Consider the following 22,277-nt stretch of genomic DNA (forward strand, 5'->3'; position numbering starts at 1 on the left):
ACGCTCTATAAATTCGGGGAGAGTATACATAGGATTATGTTTAAATTCCATTTCTACACCAAACAAGTTACAATGCCACTTTGATTAAGGGGTAACTATCGAGGTAATAAGTTGCAGGCATACTATTAAGAGAGTTAATAAGTAACAGGTCTGTTCACATTACACTTGAACTTCTGCATGTCAGTACAGTTCGGAAGCAGGAATGCAGAAGGGAGTTACAAAGTCTAGCACTTCTGGGCAAGAAACTATTTGAGTATAAGGCCTTCTTACATCTAGGGATATCTACTGTGTAGAGGTATGTTTTGCTGCTTGTCGAGGTTGTCACGGGTATTTACGTCGAGGAGGTAAAAGACTTGAAGTGCGTCAGAGCATACACCATAATAATACTTGTAGACCGAGCAGATGGATGCAACATTTCGTCGATGGGACAGAGGCTGAAAACTAGTTAACAATTAAGGACCTATCAGGTTGCCGACTCTATTTGAAACCTTGTTCAGGAGCGAGAGACTAGTAGCAGATGCATCAGCCCAAATGTGGTAACAGCATTCATACATGGGCGAATGGTCGTCTTGTAGAGGTACAGGATACTTTCAAGCGTAAGTAAATTTCTAGCACGGCAGAGAGAGGCCACCTTTCTCTCAGCGTCTCTGGCCATAGTCCCAATTTATTTGTTCAAACTCAGGTTCTCTGTGAACGTTAAGCCGAGAAGTTTGGCAGAAGTAAGTTTTTACAAAGGAGCCACCACTCGTCAAGGCCCAGAGGCCACTCAAGGATAAGGGTAAAAGTGCACACAGGTCAAAAGGAAAATATCATAGTAATCCTATATATATTACATTGGTATATTTAAGCAGCGTTTCTTTCATTCAAGCAGACATTAATAAATACAACGTAGATACCTTGCTTTATGATTCTTTCTTTGTTTTTGTTTTCGATTTTTCGTATATTTTTTTTTATCAAAACCCAAAATATTAATGAAAGTTCCATAGTTATTATTAGCGCTTTTCAATTCGACTAATTAATAGTAGGATGTTTAGATCTAGTGCAAGATGCTCTGAGAAGTGTAACATTGTTTTATTTGTTTTTGTGTTGTACAATTTTCGTATTATCAACAAGGATTTGCGTAAGATTGAAGGGGACAGGTATGTATTTCTATTAAATGATGGTATATGCGTTGGTGTTATTTAAATGCATAGTAAGTCGGCGGGACAATGTTTCGTTGTATGTTCAATGTATGTATACTAAATAATTAATTGAATTATACTGTTACTATCAACAGTAGTTAAGTAGCTATGGACGGTACGTTAATTGTTTTTATTTTTCATCTTGAAAATTTGGATTTCGTAAAATATATTAATACAAGTGACGTCACGGTGCTGGTTACTATTATCAGGGTTTCGTAGGGATTGTAGCGTTAGTTTTTTTTAAATAAATTTGGTCTACAAACTAACGGAATAAAAATAGAATTCTTAAATCTTGGACCTATTAAGCATCTCACACAAAAACGTAACCATAATTTTCCAGCTTTATTGTTAGGGAAAATAAAACTAATGCTACGATCTAATTATTTACAGTAAAATCGTGCAAGCGTCTTAGCAATATTTAAATGCGGCATATATATATATATATATATATATATATATATATATATATATATATATATATATATATATATATATATATGTATATATATATATATATATCATACCTTACATGCTAGGTGTTAGTTTACTGTACTTAATACTTTTGTTTCAACTATAAGTATTATTGATATTATTATGAGAATCATTAATTATATTATTTTTACCGTTCAATACATTTGTTTACGTGTCTAATTTATTATACATAGAGAGAAAGCAATTACGTCTTGTCTTATTTGCCGTTTTAAATGAAGGCTAACGCGTTAATTCTTTTTTATTTATTAAATACAATACTTTTCTTTCACAAACAGTAAAAATATTTCACGGGAATTCTTTTGAAAATTGCTGGTAAAAATGAAATCTGTCCAAAATACAACTTTCATGTTTGTTTGTTTTTTTTAATTTAATTCCATACAACTTTGTGACCAAGTGCGGAGGACCGCTTGAAATACAAAAACAAATTGAATATTAAATATAAAAAAAAAACATTTTCATGCTTAAAACCCCCTTATAATTTTGAAATTCGTATTCTGGAAGTATAGGGTGATTTTATATATATATATATATATATATATATATATATATATATATATATATATATATATATATATGCCTATTTGTCCGTCTGTCTCCTTATTTTAAAATTCAATGTCCTCCGAAACTAAAAGTCGCACATGGCTCAAATGATAAGATTTTTCATGGAGCGTTCCTTTAGGGTCCTTTAGCCAAGTAACGTAGTTTTTAAAGGGTGAAAAATGGGTCACCATTTAAAAAAAAAAGTCGTTATATATGTTGTGCATTAATGTAAGGTTATTTTTACTTTTTAATCAGTTCATATGCGTACCACGTTGGTACAGTGGGAACGTCACAAGCTTCGAAATCTACATTTCTTCTACCGGTTTCGATTCTTGCGGCTTGCACTCAAATCCTGTTTTTCTTTTGAAATCACGATTCTTTTTTTTTTTTTTTTTTTATTCAATTTTCACCCCAAACAAGGCACAGTGCCACTTTGAAGCAGGGGGCTACTATTAGGGAATTAATTAGCGGGGTCATTATGAAGGGAGAAGAGTAGAAAGATGTTTGTTAACATTACACTTGAACTTCTGCATATCATTGCAGTTGGGAAAGCAGAATCCCGGAAGGGAGTTCCAAAGACCCGCAGTTCTGGGGAAGAAACTATTGGAGTAAAAAGCTTTCTTGCACCTAGGGATCTCTACTGTAAAGGGATGAGACTTAGTAGCTTGTCGGGTTTGTCGGGGGTAGTTACGTCGGGGAGGTACAAGTGTTTGCAGTTCGTCAGAGCATTCACCATTAAAGTATTTGTAGAACAGGCAGAGGGATGCAACATCTCGTCGATGGGGCAGAGGTTGAAGCCTTGATGACAGTTCAGGACCTATCAGGTTGGCGACTCTTTTTTGAACCCTGTCCAGAAGCGAGAGACAAGCAGCAGATGCACCAGCCCAGATGTGACAACAGTACTCCATACATGGGCGAATGGTTGCCTTATAGAGGTATAGGATACTGGCAGGCGTAAGTAGTTTTCTAGCACGGTAGAGGGAGCCAACCTCCCTTGCAGCAGCCTTGGCAATGCTCTCAATGTATCTATTCCAGTTCATATTCACTGTAAACGTTAGGCCGAGGAGTCTAAAAGAAGTACTTTCAGGCAATGTGTTCTTGGTCATTGCTATTGGTGGTAGAGAAGGTTTCTTGTAGTTATTGAAGGAAACAAGCTTAGTCTTAGCAGCATTGAATCTGACCAACCAGATTCTATAATAATCTATACGAAATCTGGACACATTAAGCCGATATCATGACAGCACAAAGCTGGTCAAAGTCGCCCAATGTGTATATATATATATATATATATATATATATATATATATATATATATATATATATGTGTGTGTGTGTGTGTGTTTGTGTGTTTGCGTGTGTCTATCTGTATATATATCATATATATGCACATATATATGTATATATTATATATATATATGTATATATATATAGATAGATATATTATATATATATGTATATATATATACATATATTTTTTTACATGGGGGTCACGACTTATCAAAGCCCGGAAGCCACTCAAGGATAAGGTTTATTGCGTGTACAGTAATCAATGAGATAGTATTGTTGTAATCATTAGTATTGGAGATTTGATATAGTGTCTTACTTTGTATATATTTGTATATATATACATATATATATGCATATATACATATATATATACATATATATATATACAAACACACACACACACACACACATATATATATATATATAAGCAGGCTCCTTCAGGCTTGGACAGACTATGGATCTCCATGAAGTGTTGCTTGCGCGTTAAATTTTTGTGACAGGTACGCAATCTCCAACCAGACCTCTCCTGCGGCGACATTGTAAAATACCAGTGGCAAATGAAGTACAGGACGAGTAGAAACAAATGCCGAGTTAAGCGTAGAGTACATAGAGCACCTAGAATTCCCATATGGTCACCCATCTGATACTAACCAGGCTCAACGTTGCATGACTTCGGTGATGTTCTGAGAAGCGGGGTGTTAACGTGATTATGCCGATTATATATATATATATATAAAGCAAGCAAGGAGGCTGGACGGTCCATGGAGTTGTATAATATTACAGAGTTATTCCACTGATACCTGTTTCGACATAAACGCGTAATCGATTTATCAGTTTCCCTAGATGTAACACGTATATCCACGCTAGGATTTAAAACCAAGTTGCCTGGAAGATGAACTATTGTATTCCGCGGGGGTTTATTTCGTATAGCAACTAATTATATGTACCTAAACATTATATAATGCGGGTGTGCCTGTTAGCGTATCTGCATGTACGCCTTTATATGGATATACTTCTATGAGCCATGTGCGTTTATTCGTCGAGACACGCTTCCTCTTCCGCCGTTTAACCAATTTCGGCGAGGCACGAGACTTTCATTAGAAAAAAATCAGCGGCGAATTGCTCGTTAATACTTTAAAGACATCCGCTTTCCACAAAAAAAAAAATGCTGTATCCATCATTCTTGTCGGAAAAGTATGCGGATGAGGGAAGCGACTTAGATACGCTAATCATTTTATTATTTAGCCACCCAGTCCCTAATTCACTTGCCTCCCCACGAGGGCAGATAGTATTGAAAACTATTATTTTCGTTTCGTATATATGTTTTTAATGTAATTTTAGTTTTTTTTTTTTTTGTGCAACGAAAAAATATTTATTGACTTTTCCACGCTTTTTACTTGGCAAAATTTGTCGGTATAGAATGTGCATTGCTAACCGCGTAGATTGAATCAATATATCTTTTTTCAATTGAGTAAAGTTCAAGCATCTCTACAATAGCGATGTCACATTTCAGTTTATATCCCGAAGTTTCTTCTGCTTAATCTCTCTAAATTACGCTGTCCGGTCGAAAATTTTGCATGGATATTATATTTTAAGTAATGCAGAATTCTTATTAATTATGAATAGAAATGCCGTAGGTATTAAACGTAACGTTTAATTCTTTAAAAATAAAATATAAAAAATGGAATAAAGAAAATCTGAGACTTGTATGCGAGTAATGTTTTTTTTTCTAAACTGTTCACTTGTAAGTAAAAAAAAAAAAATTCTCGAGCTGCGATCAAAACCGAAACCTAAATACAGTGAGTCAAGTACGATAATCACTAGGCCAGCTGGACACGATCTTTGAAAGGTGTTTTCAAACTTTCCTATTCTTAACATAAGTAATCCCTCATGCCAACGATTCTCCTATTCTTTAAACAGTTGGCAAACAGATAAAAATCTGATGACCCCCCCACGTGACATTTTTTTTTCAATTTTTACCCCTTAGCAGCTTTTTTTCCTGACGAATACTGACTTTAAAGTTCTCAGCATATGTGAATAAGCTGTATACTATATTTTAAGTATGTAAATAAAAAATCGTTGAGTATATAGGTTGAGAAGTGTCCTCACGCACATGTTTTCACTTTTATAAATATATAGATTTTAGATGAGGATTAGTAATTCGTATTTATAGGGTTATTTTCGCATTTTTTCCGTCCATGTAACAACTGACCTCCTGTCGGAGTATTTGATCGAGCTGGAAGATCTTTCTCTTGAACTCGGGAATCATGAAGTTCAAAGAAATTTGTAAGGATCCGTGGCATAGATGATAAAGTACTACGGGCGACACTCCAAATAAAATTGCAATTTATTTATGATTTCTATTAAATCATGGCTGATGGAATGAGAGCACGCAACACCCATGGATTGCATAAGGATACCGTTTGAAATTATGTGCAGATCATCAAGTGGAAGGGAAACATTCCAGAGTTCGAGAACATCAACCTTAATAAGCTCGAAGGTTGCATTGTGTGAAGCGTTGAGAAAACATCACTCATCATGAGAATAGATGTCCGAATAATCGAAAAGACCTGAATGCTATCCTTAAGTTTAAAATCAAGCAAGATTATGAAATGTTTCACGAATATAACATTGTTACATGCAGAATTTTAGGGGTAACCCTGTGCAAGGAATACAATTGAGAAAATGAGCATTTGTGCTAATGATGTCACCTTCTATTCTGGTATTGCTTCTTGCTCATTTTTATCATATCGGTTGTAATATGCAGTTTATCTAGACTTTAATTTGGGTTCAATTATTGATCGAAGAAATAGCTTATTTGTCTAATCCTGTAAAAACACAACTATTGTCTTTTAATCCCTTTTCTTCCTGCAATTCTTATAGATAACTTTGGTCTCCATAAGAAATTTATGCTAACCCTTCTTTGTCTTTCTTTCTTATCAAATCTGTCTTTGAGTTCATATATTAAATCCTTTGCTTTTTTTTTTTTTTGTAAAATAGGTTCTCTCTATAGCTCTAAACACTTCCTGACGCCCGAGGATATTCTGTATCTCCAAAAATCTACTATCAAACAATCTATGAAGTACTGTTGTCATATTTGGTCAGATGAATCTGTGTACAATTTGAAGATTTTTTTTTTAAATTCAATTTTCACCTCAAACAAGGCACAGTGCCACTTTGAAGCAGAGGGCTACTATTAGGGACTTAATTAGCGGGGTATTATGAAGGGAGATGAGTAGAAAGATGTTTGTTAACTTACACTTGAACTTCTGCATATCATTGCAGTGGGGAAAGCAGAATCTCGGAAGGGACTTCCAAAGACCCGCAGTTCTGGGGAAGAAACTATTGGATTAAAAGGATTCCTTGCATCTCTACTATAAAGGGATGAGACTTAGTAGCTTGTCGGGTTTGTCGGGGGTAGTTACGTCGGGGAGGTACAAGTGTTTGCAGTTCGTCAGAGCATTCATCATTATTATAGATTACAGATTATAGATAAATTGCAGAAACGTATCTGTATCTTGAATGCCCCCTCATTTTTGACTATAACCTATTACTCGCGGACGTGACGTCGCTAGTCTCAATCTTTTGTACAAATACTATTACGGTGTGTATTTTTCAGAATGGTCTGATCTTTTTACTGCTTTCTTTGTTCCAGTTTTTTGACGCGTTAGTTTAGAGGTCTCCAGTAATATACCATTGTATAACTCATTGCAATTCAACTCCATATTGAAGTAGTAAATTTAAACATGATGTTTTAATTTATTCATATGGCATATGTATTAATAAAGACTCTATTCTCTATTAATCAATATATATTGCGAAGAATATTTTGCTCGGTGGAATAATTCACAAAAATTTAAAAATAATAATGATAATGTCGTTCATCAAATTCCGTCCATGTTAATTTAAAATATTACGTAAGCTAATATTTGGGCTTGATGATGGATCCCCTAAAAAGTCACTTCTGATTAATGTTTAGTTTTAAAATACCAAAATGAAGAAATGATTTGCGGCGATGTTAAATAGTACCTGTTCCTTTAGCGTAAACTGAGTATTAATAAGAAAGACATGGAATCAAAAAATGAGCTACACCCGGGATTGCAAACGAGGATCATTCGATATATAGTCGAATGCTCTACTACTTAACTATATCTCCAATTTACAATACATCTACCTGTTAAGAGGAAGTGATTGGCTGAAATTCTATTATCTCCCTTGGCAAGTGTAACGTAATTCCTTTGTAAAAATTACTCTTTTTTATCTATAAGAGAGAAAAGCAATTTTTTGGACCGGGATTTTCTTTTATTTATTTTTATCGTATTCATTTCTGTGCAAAATATGTCTAACAAACCTTGCTAGACATATAAATTAGTTGTGTGAAATTTGCAAAAGGAAAGCTCAGCCGTTTCGAACCCTATGTGGAAGGATCTCTCACACACACTTAGTGACTTTATATATATATATATATATATATATATATATATATATATATATATATATATATATATATATATAAGATTGTTGAATTTTTAATAATTTTATATACTTTTTTTATATTTTATAAGCGATTCCACACTGTTTTTTTTTCTTTTTCGCTCCCTGAGCGCTTATTATAAGAAAGTTATTTGCCCTTTGTTTACATTTTTTCCGCTCACATTTTGAGGACGTATTATTTTTTTTTTTATCTTTTAATCATTATTTATTAATAATTATTACGCACATAAAAGTAAGTAATAAATAATATATATATATATATATATATATATATATATATATATATATATGTATATATATATATATTAGCAAAAGTACCCGTCGTTAACTGGGTTAAAAAATGTTATGAAAAGGAAGGGTTGTAAATTTGGGTTGAATTTGGGCGTATCAAAACCAAATCAAAATATGATGGAAGTAAAAATAAAATAGATAAATCCCATAATTTAATATACCATACCTGTTCACACCGAAACACTTACCAGAGTATTCTGCGGATCTATATTAAAAAAAAAAAACGTTGTTAAGCATTGTGACATATTTCCATCCTATAGAGTGCAGGTGCGAACGAACACCTCATAATTATATTATACCATATTTCTTCAAACTGAAGCATAATTATCAAAGTATACTTACGCAGATTGATATGAAAAGTATTTATTAAAGTTTGTGCCTATTTCTATTCTATGGATGTCAGGCGTGAACGCAGACCCCACACTTTGATTACACCATTCCTATTTAAGGTAAAACATACTTATCAAAGTATTCTTATGTACATTTATTATTCAAAAACACTTGTAAACGTTTTTTTTTTATTTTTTTATTTTATTTCCATACTTTGTTGATCAGGCGCGAACGCAGACCCCACAATTTTAATGAGCCACCGTGCTGCCAGATCAAACATACCCATTCATGTTTCTCGATACATCTTCTATCATATATGTAATCAGTTTTTTAAAATAGTCAACCATATAGGAGCCTATTCGTGACCAGACACACAAACATTCAGCTTTATATATATAAATATATATATATATATATATATATATATATATATATATATATATATATATTCCACGAATCATTTACAATACTTATGTAGTGTCTATCACATTTGAACTGATAATATTTTTCGCTCAATGATACTTGTTATGTAGCTTGAATCTTTAAATAAGGCGACTTATTTAAAAAGAACATTTGGAAAATAGAGAAGATTATCTCTGTCTTTTGGGTAAGATAATATTTATTTTGCCCGCCTCCATCAGAATTCGAACCATCCCACTTTTACTCGAACTGATATCATAGATTTTAAGCCACGCTTACTCATTTTCTGAAATGTCATCGTCAGCAAAAAAAAAAAAAAACTCTGCTTGTATAGCGTTTGTGTTAAACGTCGGAAAAGTTTGCAAAAGCAATTGTTTCTCATTTATTTTTTGTCACAAAATAGATATTATAAAAGTTTCGTTTCCTAAAAAGGAATATGCTTATGTTATTGGAATAGACTTAGCAAAATATTTCCATCATTTTACACAGCGACAGGTGCACACGTATATTGAACTTGTTATTTGTTAATATATGAAGTTCTTAAATACATATATGTAGAGAAAAATAAAAAGATTCTAAATATTCCGTTCCTTTAAATACAAAAAAGAATAAATTGTAAGAATATAACGATATGATAGCCGCATTGTTAATATGAGATATATATAAACATTTGTGTAGATGTGTTTGTATGCGTGTGTACTGTGTGTATATATATATATATATATATATATATATATATATATGTATATATATGTATATATATAACATATTTTAACATATTTTATAACTGTTTGCTCATATATAAATATATATATATATATATATGACTACTTCACTTACTCACATAAATTTATATACTAAAGTATAATTTTATAAGTAAACTTTAAGTATTTACATGAACAGTGCTCAATACACAGTAAGAGCTAGGTAGTACGTTATAAAAATATATATATGCCAATCAAGCTTCACAGAATATTCCGCTTTTCATCCACTCTAGGACTCGTTAGGCTTACGAATCCTAGCGTGGATGAAACGCGGAATATTCTGTGTAGCTTAATTGCCATATATATTTTTATAACTTACTATAACTACATGTGTGTGTATGTGTGTGTTATTTTGTTGATTTTTAAAGATAGCCGCAATGGAACCACCCAAGAACTCTGTATGAGTATAAAAAGTAACGATACGTGTTTATGTTTTATCTCTATTCCTTATTTCCTTAGCAACAACCTGCACATTTCTTCTTTATAAGTGGCCTTGCCACTCCATCAACTTCCTATTCAATGCTAATATATTTTGGTCTTTGAAATTATCTTTAATGATAACATTTATCTCCCTTTTCTTTACTTCTCCGCCTGAACGTTTCCATTTCTATCCTTAAGTGTATATAACATCGATGTTGGCTTCTTTGCTCTTACTCTTGTACAGTGCTGTTTTCTCCTTTTCTGATGAGTAGCATTAAGCTTAGAAATGTCACGATCAAATAATGTTTTTACCGTCATTTCCTTTTGACTTATTGTAATCACCAGCATCCCTATTGAAATAATAATGTGATAAAGTTGTCATGTAACTTTAATTTAAATCCCCCTATTTTTTCAAATATATTACTCTTCTTAATTTGCTAGAGCTTACTCCATCCAGAAAGTGTAGCCTTTTTTCTGTCTGCCTGTCTGTCTGTCTGTCTATCTCTCTCTCTCTCTCTTCATATATATATATATATATATATATATATATATATATATATATATATATATATATATATATATATATGAGCTTTTCTGTAACCGAGCAAAGGTAAATGTTTCTCGCGTGCTTTACCCGTTAGGGATTTTCCCATTTTTTCTTTTTCTTCAAAAAATGCTACATTGCCAAAAGTGTGTTTATTCATAAAGTCTGAAGAAATGCTAAGTTTTAAAAATGTTCAAACTATATAATGCTTAAAATTGTCGAACTGGACATGGAAACAATTTTAACATAAAATGAAATACACTTTTCATTACCATCAACACCTTGTTTTGAACTCTTGATTTTTCCTACACAGTATATATATATATCTATATATATATATATATATATATATATATATATATAAATCTAAATTGAAATTTTCAGAAGATTCATGTGTAAAGTCAATGAATGTTTGCATGTCATTAAAATAAATTAAGATCGCTAAGATCGCAAATTATCAAAATATATTAAATAAAATAAAAATATTTTCCGTAACTGCGAGACTGTCCGCCATTTCATTTCCGGTAGAAATGAGCCTTTCACGTGGTTGACGACTTTCAAATTACAACATTTAACTATCTAATTAACAGATGGGTAAAAAAAAATCCCTTTTCTTTAAATTATATATATATATATATATATATATATATATATATATATATAAATATATTTTAGTCATCGAAATACAGACCTGTTTCGTTGTTTCACAACTCATCAGTGCCGCTAGACTAACACCTCTCCCAAGCCGAGGATCGAACCTAGAACCGTCGTGATGACAGTCGGCAGTCCTACCCCCTGACTACGGAATCGGTGGCCGAAATTAAACTATCCGAATGCGTATTTAAATAAACATCCGTCCGCTACTCGTAGAGGGCTCAAACGTTTTGTTTGTAAACAAATTGCGAGCTTCGCATTATTTCAGCTAAATTAAGTAGCGAGTAAGATAATTTACGAGAGTGCTCTACCGAAGAGGGGAGCTTTATAAAATATATTTAATTAAAGTTTTATTATATGTTTTTTTTTTATTCAATTGTAAGGTTAAAGTACACTATATATATATATATATATATATATATATATATATATATATATATATATATATATATATATATATATACTGTACTTTAACCTTACAATTGAATAAAAAAAACATCTAATAAAACTTTAATTAAACTTGCAAATACGATTTAAAAAATGCGCGGATCAGTAAGTGCACTAGCACCATTTGCTTATCTTAATTTTTTTTATTTTTAAAAGCCTACTTAAAATAAATGTGTCTAATTCTTAATTTTTTATGTTATTGGAAAAAAAAAAGAAGGTAAATATGAGGAATTACTCCACCCTCCACAATTCCTTTAAAATTACCACTTTTGTAGGTTTTCGGGGCCGGTGAAAACGAAAATAACGTTTATAATTAAGGGAAACGAGTAGTTTCCAAGATATGAAGAAATGTTAGTTTAAAAAAACGGAGGATCACTTTTCCATAATAATTTAACGTAAAACGATCACCCACTTCGTGGCCACGATTTTTTGTGGGGGGGGACTTTCTTTCTACCCTTGGAAAATCCTTTTAAATTACCTGTTTAAATTGCAAAAGAAATCAAACAAAAATCTTTTTAGCCAAGAGACACACAGAAAATGTTTTAAAATAGCATCCATTTTTTTCTATCGAATTCACTTGCTGTTTTTATTGAAAACTATTTTCTCCCGGATTTTTGATAAAATTTTCCATAAATGGCCCTGCGTCTCACGTTCGTATATAACAAAAAAAATATTTTAAAGATTTCGGTGTGCTAAAAACGAATCTGCAAACCGTTTCCGTCGCAAAAAAATAGTTTTTATGATATGAAGAAATTACTTTTTCGAAAGGTTGGTAATCATTTTTCCATGTAAATTTAACTTAAAATAAGCACCTTTCTAGCCACCTGAGAGAGGGGGGATTTTTTCCCATGAAAGTGGTTGCTCATTCTAAGTTTAAATTTACATTGAAAAGTGATCACCCACTTTTCGAAAAAGTAATTTCTTCATATCATGAAAACTTTCTTTTCGCGACGGAAACGGTTTGCAGATTCGTTTTTAATACACTGAAATCTACAATAAAATATTTCGTTATATACGAACATGAGACGGGCGTTAAAGTAAAATAATACCGGATGTTTGGGGCAGATTTGCCGTTTAGTTGTACAAATATCCTCAAGCCAGGTAATCACTAAAAGGGACTCTTAAAAGTTGTCATCTGTATCGAGCAAAAGTTTAAAACAAATGCTTATATGTCAGCCTACGTCACAGTAACGTATATTGAGTGAGTTCCTAACAATATTTTGTATAGGTTTTTAGTTTAAACTCATTTTCCCAAAATGTCCCAAAACCTAACGTGTTTTATACAGTCTGCCACCATTTATATTTGTTAAATATACCGATAAACACTGCATGTTTTTGAACCGGTTAAACATTATACATTACATAAAAACACTACAATGTTGTCCAGTTAGGTAGAACATTTACTTATTTTGCCTTTCATAACATGTATTTGTTATATATTTATTTTTTGACAACTTCTTTGTATCTGTGTTTAGTAATACAAACCCTTTTCATTTAATGTAACGTTTAGTCGGCTCGAAAAACAGTGTTTATTGATGTATTTGAAAGATACAAATAGTGGCGGACACTGTTGATTACGTTAAGTTTCAGAAAGTGAGTTAAAACTAAAAAAAATATACAAAATACTGTCACAAACCCACCGATTATGTCAACCTATGTCATGGTAACATATATTCGGTGAGGTTTTTGACACTGTATTTTATAGTCTTTAGTTTTCAACTTACTTTCCCAAACTTAACGTACTCAACAGAGTCTGCAACGATTTCTCTTTTTCGAGCCGATTAAACATTTTACATTACATAAAACCATTAAACAATTATCCAGTTAGGTAGAAACATAACTTAACTTACTTTGCATTCATTTATTTGTTTTTGGACAACTTTTTCGAATCTGTGTATAGTAACCCCTCCCCCAATCACTAAAATATCAATTACTAACTCACATTTTTGTATAGAGAAAACAAACAAACAAAAAAACATTTAGCGTTTCAACATTTTTGCTACGTTCAGCTTTATCCACTGATTGTTGGTCGAGCCCAAGCCATGATTGACGGTAATCCCGAGGATCAGGATCCAATTCTGCAAGAGTACCATTTTTTTTCATTTTCGCCTTTTTTTTTTTACTTTTTGGAATGGATTGTTGTACTAAGAATATAAGAAACATGCATTTTCTCTTTTTATTAGAATTTTCCATTACACCAAATTGAGCCACAGCAACGCGTGGCAGGATACAGCTAGTATATATATATATATATATATATATATATATATATATATATATATATATATATATATATAGTTGGCGCCGTTCCGTCTACATAAACGATGGAGAATCGTACCTGAAAGTTGTCATGTTGAATGGTGGCAGCTGTTGCTGTGACTGAGCAGGCCGATGCGAGAGCGGCAGATTCTGTTGAACTTCCCACAGGGATACCCTCCCTCAGGCTCTGCCGATGCTGCTGCCGATGCTGTCCTTTTATCTGTATCTCCTCCTCACTATTCATTTCTTCTCTTCTCGCTCAGCCAGACTCACTTCTTAAAATACGTGCCCTAGCAAGCGCAGGCGTCTCTGGGAGAGGAGGGCAAACATGCTTGGAAGGTTTTCTTTGGCAATGACCTCTTTGATCGGAAAGATTGTCGTCAATTTGCTGGGGATTATTTGAGAGTCCAGGGCACATGGTCCTAACATGGAAAATTTAGAAGATTTGGTTTTGGCAGGTGCACAGTTTCTGATCTGCATTTCGAATATTTCCCTAGCTCCAGTCAAACAAGACCATGACGAGATGGTGAACAGACGGTTGCGAGTCAGCATCAAATTGACAGGGGGCTGCTCGGCCCAAGTCGGGTGATAGCTGACTAGTCGAGATTTCGATGATCCCTTTCAACGTCGGAGACAACCCGTAGAGTCCAGGATAACGCTAATACACCTAAGACTTATAACCAGTAACTGCTATCTCCCGTGTTATTTCTGTTGCTGGAGCAATAGCAATTAAGTGATCTCACCAGGGTGCGAGCCTGGCTAAAGTGTATGAAGGTCCTAATCTGCCCAGTACTTAAAACCTCCTCTCGGTCTCACAAGTGTGTTGCAAGGGAAGGCCGACCAGTACTTTTGGCACCAGTGAAATTTAGTAGGTTTACTCCTCTACACTTGCCCGTTGGATCATTAATCTCACCAGTGCTCTAGCCGTTGATTATTTGCAGCAGGTTCTCCGCTAAGATTAATGGCGCAGTGTAAACATCACGCCCCCCACTAGGTGGTTTTGCCCATCGGCTGAAGTGGTATTCCGGAGTGTGATGCGCGGAGCCAGCATGTGAGAAATAAGGAAATGGATGGGGTCCAGTGGTTCTCATCTGCCCTAAAAGGTAGAACACAGTGTGCCAAGCTGCCAAAGATACTACCTTCCCCAGCGCTCCCTAGACCTGTCTCTCCCCCTTTGTATATATATATATGAATATATATATATATATATATATATTTAGAGAGAGAGGGAGAGAAAGGAGGAGAGAGAGAGTTTCTAATAAATAATTTAATACTAGGACCATACATATGTGTTAAAATTTTTACAGTTTTTAATACAGGCAAAATACGCATTATATTTTACGAAAAAACGTTTTTTTTTCATTAGAGCTAACAGTTCTTACGGTCTATACTAATTTATATATATATATATATATATACATATATATATATATATATATATATATATCATGTTCACCATGTATATGTTATTTAGTGAAGCTATCATCAACTTGTTCTGAATTGTGTTAAGTAAATAAAATATACTTCTCGTACTGACTTTGAATTTTAAGTGATGGGTTGCAAGGAATTTTTTCAAGTGAAGGTCGACATTTGCGTTTGTTTTTCTAGATATTTGAACGGTTATTATAGCCTAACTATTTTAGAATTTCGTATACCACTATCTAGTTTAAAATACAACAATTATTCTCTGAATTTAAACTTCTTAACTCTAAATCAGTGAGATAATCCCGTGTTTCTGAGGCTAACGTAAGAGAACTAAACTGAAGATAAAATGACCTTAATCCAGATATGCGAGTTTGTCAGCATATCATACAGAGTTCCAATGATGCAAACAACAGATTTCTGCCATTAAAACTGTACAGACAATAAAGCCTTATTCAGATTAGATAGATATTCAGGAGTGGCAGTATTGCATTATGAGGATTACGTCGTAACACTGTTTGTAATATCGAATACACAGGAAACTTTGTAGTATTGGGCTCCGTTGAACTCATGATCTAACAGCTTTCGTAGAACACAATCACAAAAGAAAGTTGTTCATTGGTGGAAACGCGGAGTACTGCCTTTGAATATAGCTAGTAAGATGACACTTTCAGGTTCTATTCGCCCAATCTCATATGGCCAACCAAAAGCTCATAAGCGGATATCTGCTTACTATCCATTCTTTCCATAAAAAATCGCTTCTGGCATATGCAAATTTTAATTAAAATTCTAATATTATTAATATATTTTTTCTCATATTATTAACTTATTCACTTACCTCCATATTTTAGAAAGAATTAATATCTGCACTAATTCTTATATCACAATCAGTTATAACCTCCCTACATTCCTAGTAAACATATTCGTCTGGTTGTGAAAACGTGCGTCTATGTTCACTGAAGTTAGTTTTAACAGTATACTGTATAAAAAAGAGATGTGATATCCATGAGCTCAGTATAAATATAAAAATTGCGAACAGTTTTTGTGGGTTTTTATGACAAACAATTATTATCTCGACTCTTAAAATCTTTAGTCAACTTTCCATATGTAGACAGCACTATTTGCCTCTTTAATAATCAAATGGCGCTAAAATATGTTTCTCTTTATTAAATAGCATTCATCCTGCAGTAAAAATATACTAATGTAAGAAAGCGTTACTGGTAGCAAACACTTTGCCGAGTATAGGCGTAAACTCGCGCTACGAACTTCAGCATTGAATTATTTACCATTTTGAGCGATGATCAATTAAAACTTTCATCTGAAAAGTTCATCCTCATTTGTTTGAAAAAAAAAACCTTTTCTATAAACAACAAGGTCTCTTACGATGTTCCAGCATTATATACAGATCATAACGCAGCTTTACTTTAAAATATACTAGCATTTAAGCCCGGCGTTGCCCGGGTGTTTGGAGGTGTATGTTGAGCAAAAAAAAAAAGAGGCGGTCAATCTTTTTAAATTTGACCCCTATTATGACCCCTTTTTTTGTATTACATTCTCATACCAAAAAGGGGCATTGCCACTTTGGTGTAGGGGGCTACTATCAGAGGCAACAAATACTGGGGTACTATATAGGGATTTAGGCAGCAAGATGTCGGTTCACCTTGCACTTGATCTTCTGCACGTCAGTAGAGTTGGGGAAGCAGGGACCTGGAATGGAATTCTAAAGTCTAGCGGTTCTGGGGAATAAACTACTGGAGTAAAAAGATATTTTACATCTAGGGATCTCTACAGTGTGGGGGTGGGATTTTGCAGCCTGTCGGGTCTGTCGAGGGTGTTCACGTCGTGGGGGCACAAGTGCTTGCAGTTCGATAGAGCATTCATCATTAAAATACTTGTAGAACAGGCAGAGGGATGCAACGTTTCGTAGATGGGACAGAGGCTGAAGCTAAGATGCCAGTTCAAGGCCTATCAGATTTGCGACTCTCTTTTGAATCTTGTCATGAGCGAGAGACCAGTAGCCGATGCACCAGCCCAAATATAACAACAATACTCCATACATGATTGAATGGTTGACTTATAGAGGAACATGATACTTTCGGGTGTTAGTAGTTTTCTAGCACGGTAGAGAGAGCCCACCTTTCTTGCAGCGGCCCTGGCAATGCTCTCGATGTAATTGTTCTAACTCATGTTTCCTGTGAACGTTACGCCAAGGAGTTTTTTAAGATGCACTCTCAGATAAAGAGTCGTTGGTCATTGCTATAGATGGTAGAGCGGGTTATTGAATGAAACTAGTTTATCCTTGGCAGCATTGAACGTAACCATCCATTTTTGTCCCGATTCCACTACGAATTGGAGGTAATCCTCTAGTGTTTCTGCAATTTCTTTAGATATGTGGTCATTTGTTTTCCTGTCGTGCCTATTATAGAGTGTGGTGTCATCAGCATATATACCCATCTCAGAGGCAATTTTGTGGGGGAGGTCATTTATGAATATCAGGAACAGTAGAGGTCCAAGGATAGACCCCTGAGGCACTACCGCATTTATACTATATTGTTTAGATGTACAACCGTCGAGGACAACTTGGATTTTTCTCTTATCTAAGAAGGATTTAATTATGTTAAGTATTCTGCCAGTGATACCGTATGATCTAATTTTCCTGAGGAGATCCTCATGCCATACCCTGTCAAAAGCCTTAGATATATCTAGAGCTACAGATCTGCCCTCCCCCGCTTTGTCCAGTGAATGGTATATGCGTTCAGAGATTACACTTAGGATGTCTGCTGTGGAACGGGCTTGTCTAAATCCATATTGTTGGTCAGTCAGAAGTTTAGCATCTGTAAGGTGATGAACTAGAGCATGGTTAATGAAGGTCTCAAATATTTTGGCAAAAAGTGGGAGGAGGCTAATGGGGCGATAATTTACTGGGTCAGTTCTTTCGCCAGAATTCTTGCATACTAGTACCGCAGAAGCAGTTTTCCAACAGCCAGAAACTTACTGTTTGTGGCTCAAATCAAATTATTAAGTTATATCCCTGTCCAATGAACCTATATCTGAATTTTCAAGTGTTAAGAGTCAAAATTGGCGTATGAGTTTGCGAGAGTTCTGAAAGGTTGAATCTTTGAACGTTCACCCCTTACCAGCCAAACTTTTGGCCGCAAACCGGGAAAAAAGATTTTCCCAAATCTCAGAATCATGTATATCAAATTTCGAGTCTGTAGACTAAAAATTGACAGAGTTATTTCGTAGGGAAATGTACACACACAGACACACAGACGGACACGTTCATTTTATAGATATATAGATAGTGTATATTTTGTTTGTTTATTCCTTCCGTTAATGGATGCAAATGTTTCTTTATGTTTCGATTCAGTAATGGCAATATAGATATTTTGTGTCTCATAAAATCCATATATATATATATATATTTATATATATATATATATGTATGCATATGTATATATATATATATATATATATATATATATATATATATGTATATATATACATGTATATATATATTTGTGTGTTTGTGCGGTGGCGGCAAAACAATCGTTTTTTTCTCATTTACGTACAAAATATCAATCAACCAAAAACTGAACCTATCTCATTAGTATTTTGTTTAAATCTAAAAGGGCTTTTTAAAATGAGTTAAGTATTAACACCGACGCTACAGAAATTTCTATATCATAACCTATCCATTATATATATATATATATATACGAGCAAGCAGTTAATAAAACATGTTAAAAAACACTTTTAAATGAGTTAAAAACATATTTAATCTGAAAAGGAAACACTAGATAAGTGAATAGTCCTTAATCCGCGGAGTTTCGAAGAAATACTTTCCTTCTCATCAGAGAATAGGAATTAGCAAAATGCAGGATCGGATTTTGCATGCAAAAGTATTTGATGAAACAACAAGTAAGTCAAAGATCTTACTTAAAAAAAAAAGTGAAACAGCGGGAATATGGTGAAGAAACAGGTTATTACACATGAATGGGTAGTCTGGTGGAAGATAAATAATCCAGTGACGGTAAAATCCAAGTATCTAATTTCAAGAAAGTTAATTGAATTTCCATTTGCACAAGTAAACTTTTTATTTCATATGTATGTATGTATATATATATATATATATATATATATATATATATATGTGTGTGTGTGTGTGTGTGTGTGTTTTATATTTTCTATTACCGTTTTATCTGTTTGGTGCATATGTTTCGGATGTTGGACCATGTTTACGATCCGACAGCCTCGTCAGACCTTACAGAAATGGTTGTTAGTATTTGGAAGAAGCGTTTTAGAGCCAATACGAAAAAAAAAGGGTGGGGAAAGAAATAATAAGGGGAAGGGAGACGGATATTGACAATATTTAATTTTGAAGGTTAAAATACATTAGATATATGAATATAGGGGGGAGGTTGAGAAAGTATATTAAAGAAATAAGGGAGGGGGTAAGGAGCATATGGGGAGGAGTTTCAATTTTTAGGTTTTAAATTTTGACTGTTTTTTGCTTGTTCAGCAAGGTATATTAAGTAGATGAGAGAGAGGGGGAGAGAGAGAAGGAGAGTGAGAGAGAGAAAGTGTTAGTGTAGGCGTCATATGTTTGACAAGTACAGGGATCCATTTTAAATTATCGTAGTCGCTATAAATCGACTTGTTTATTTCAGTTGACAATGAGTTGTTTTTAGGTAGTTAAGGCTAAATACACACGTTAACGCACGCGCAAATACGCACACATATAGAGACACATACGCACATACACATATATATATAACCAATATATATACGGACATACGTGTATCTATATGCAGATATACACACACATACACACAACTCTTATACCCATATACATACTCACATATATACACAGACAGATATACACACATATATATATACAAACCTACCTATATATATATATATGTATGTGTGTGTGTGTGTGTGTGTGTGTGTGTGTGTGTGTGTGTGTGTGTGTGTGTGTGTGTGTGTGTGTGTGTGGAGATATAGATCTCCAGTACGAAGTAGATGTATATATACATACATACATATATACACACGCATGTACCCATATACACGTATATAAAATTACATAAATATATATATTTATAAAAATATAAATATATATATATATATATATATATGCATACCTAAATAGAATTAATTTATCTTTGCATAAATTTGTATATGTATATAGGTAATTATATATATAAACAAGAATATGTATATATATATATATATATATATATATATATATATATATATATATATATATATATATATATCTGTGGAAGGGGGTCCTGGATATGATCTTTTACTATATCTGATGGTGAAACCCCAGCTTGCGGGATATGGGAAGTGTGGAATCAGCCTTTAATCGCCATTGCTCCCAGGTCCACACTGACCCAAAGTGGCAGTACCTCTTAGGGTCCCAACTATAGGTTAAATAGAAACCGACATGAAAAAAAAAATATATATTCTATTAAAAAATATCTTCAAAATTACTGGATTCGACATTAAATATGGGTTGATATGCCGTAAAACAAAGCAACCAACAAACAAACAAACATATATTTGTGTGTGCGTGTGTGTTTATACTCAGCTTTGTATTTATTTATACATTACTTCTTCCCATATGTAAAATCATGTTGCATTCTTTTTATCAAGTCCGTTATTTCCTGATAATATATCTTGCTTTTTTACTGTTTATATTTATTTTCTGAGATAATTACTTCACTCGAGAAGAGAAAATGAACATCTCTTCGTATTGTTGTTTCGTCGTCAAGCACCTGCTCGCCCTCGATTGTGTAGGATTTATGCCTAGAATTTGATATATTGCAATGCAGGTGCCTTCCATCGGCGAGGTGCGATATACAGTTACATTCTGACATGGGGATTGTCTTATTAACGTTTTGCTTTTTTATTTCTCAGCTATCATCAACTTCCGAAAACAAAGCAACGCGTAAGAAAAAATATCGGAAGATATTCACAGAATCAAGGAAGCTTATTGTTCATTGTTTTTACACAAACACACACACACATATATATATATATATATATATATATATATATGTGTGTGTGTGTATATATACGCATATGTATATACATATATATATATATATATATATGCAAAACCTCTGTATTCCTGGTTTCAAGATATTGACCATCTTATCGTTTATTTAATCAAGTGCCTTCATATTCACAATTTTGACTACGTACTCAATGGAATAAATGAAAAGATGGTCACATTTTGAAATTTTCAATACAGAATTTTATTTGTATATGCTCTGTAGTTACATCGAGCGTCGTAAGTGTAAAGACTGTTAAAAATACAAGGTGATATATAATTCAATAAAAAATATTTCACCATAAAATACACACATGCACTGATTATATATATATATATATATATATATATATATATATATATATATATATATATATATATATATATATGAACAATCAGCCTGCATTATTCTATGAAACTCTTCCGATATGTTTTCTTACGCGTTGCTTGGTTTTTGCAGATGCAAAAAGTTAATAATGTATAGGGCATATATAGAGAGAAATACATCATATTCCCGTCAGAAAACTGAAGTTAAGCAAGTTAAATATGTGACCAATTTAGCAATTCCAGGCCGTGTGTGTAAAAGGATGTCGACACCTCACTGCAAGAGTTGCAAATGCCTAACGTCGTTATTTCCGATGACAAGGATATACATGCGAGTGGCGACC

This window comes from Euprymna scolopes, chromosome 14 (genome assembly GCF_053919585.1).
Source record: "Euprymna scolopes isolate OS-2025 chromosome 14, ASM5391958v1, whole genome shotgun sequence".
Taxonomy (NCBI): domain Eukaryota; kingdom Metazoa; phylum Mollusca; class Cephalopoda; order Sepiida; family Sepiolidae; genus Euprymna; species Euprymna scolopes.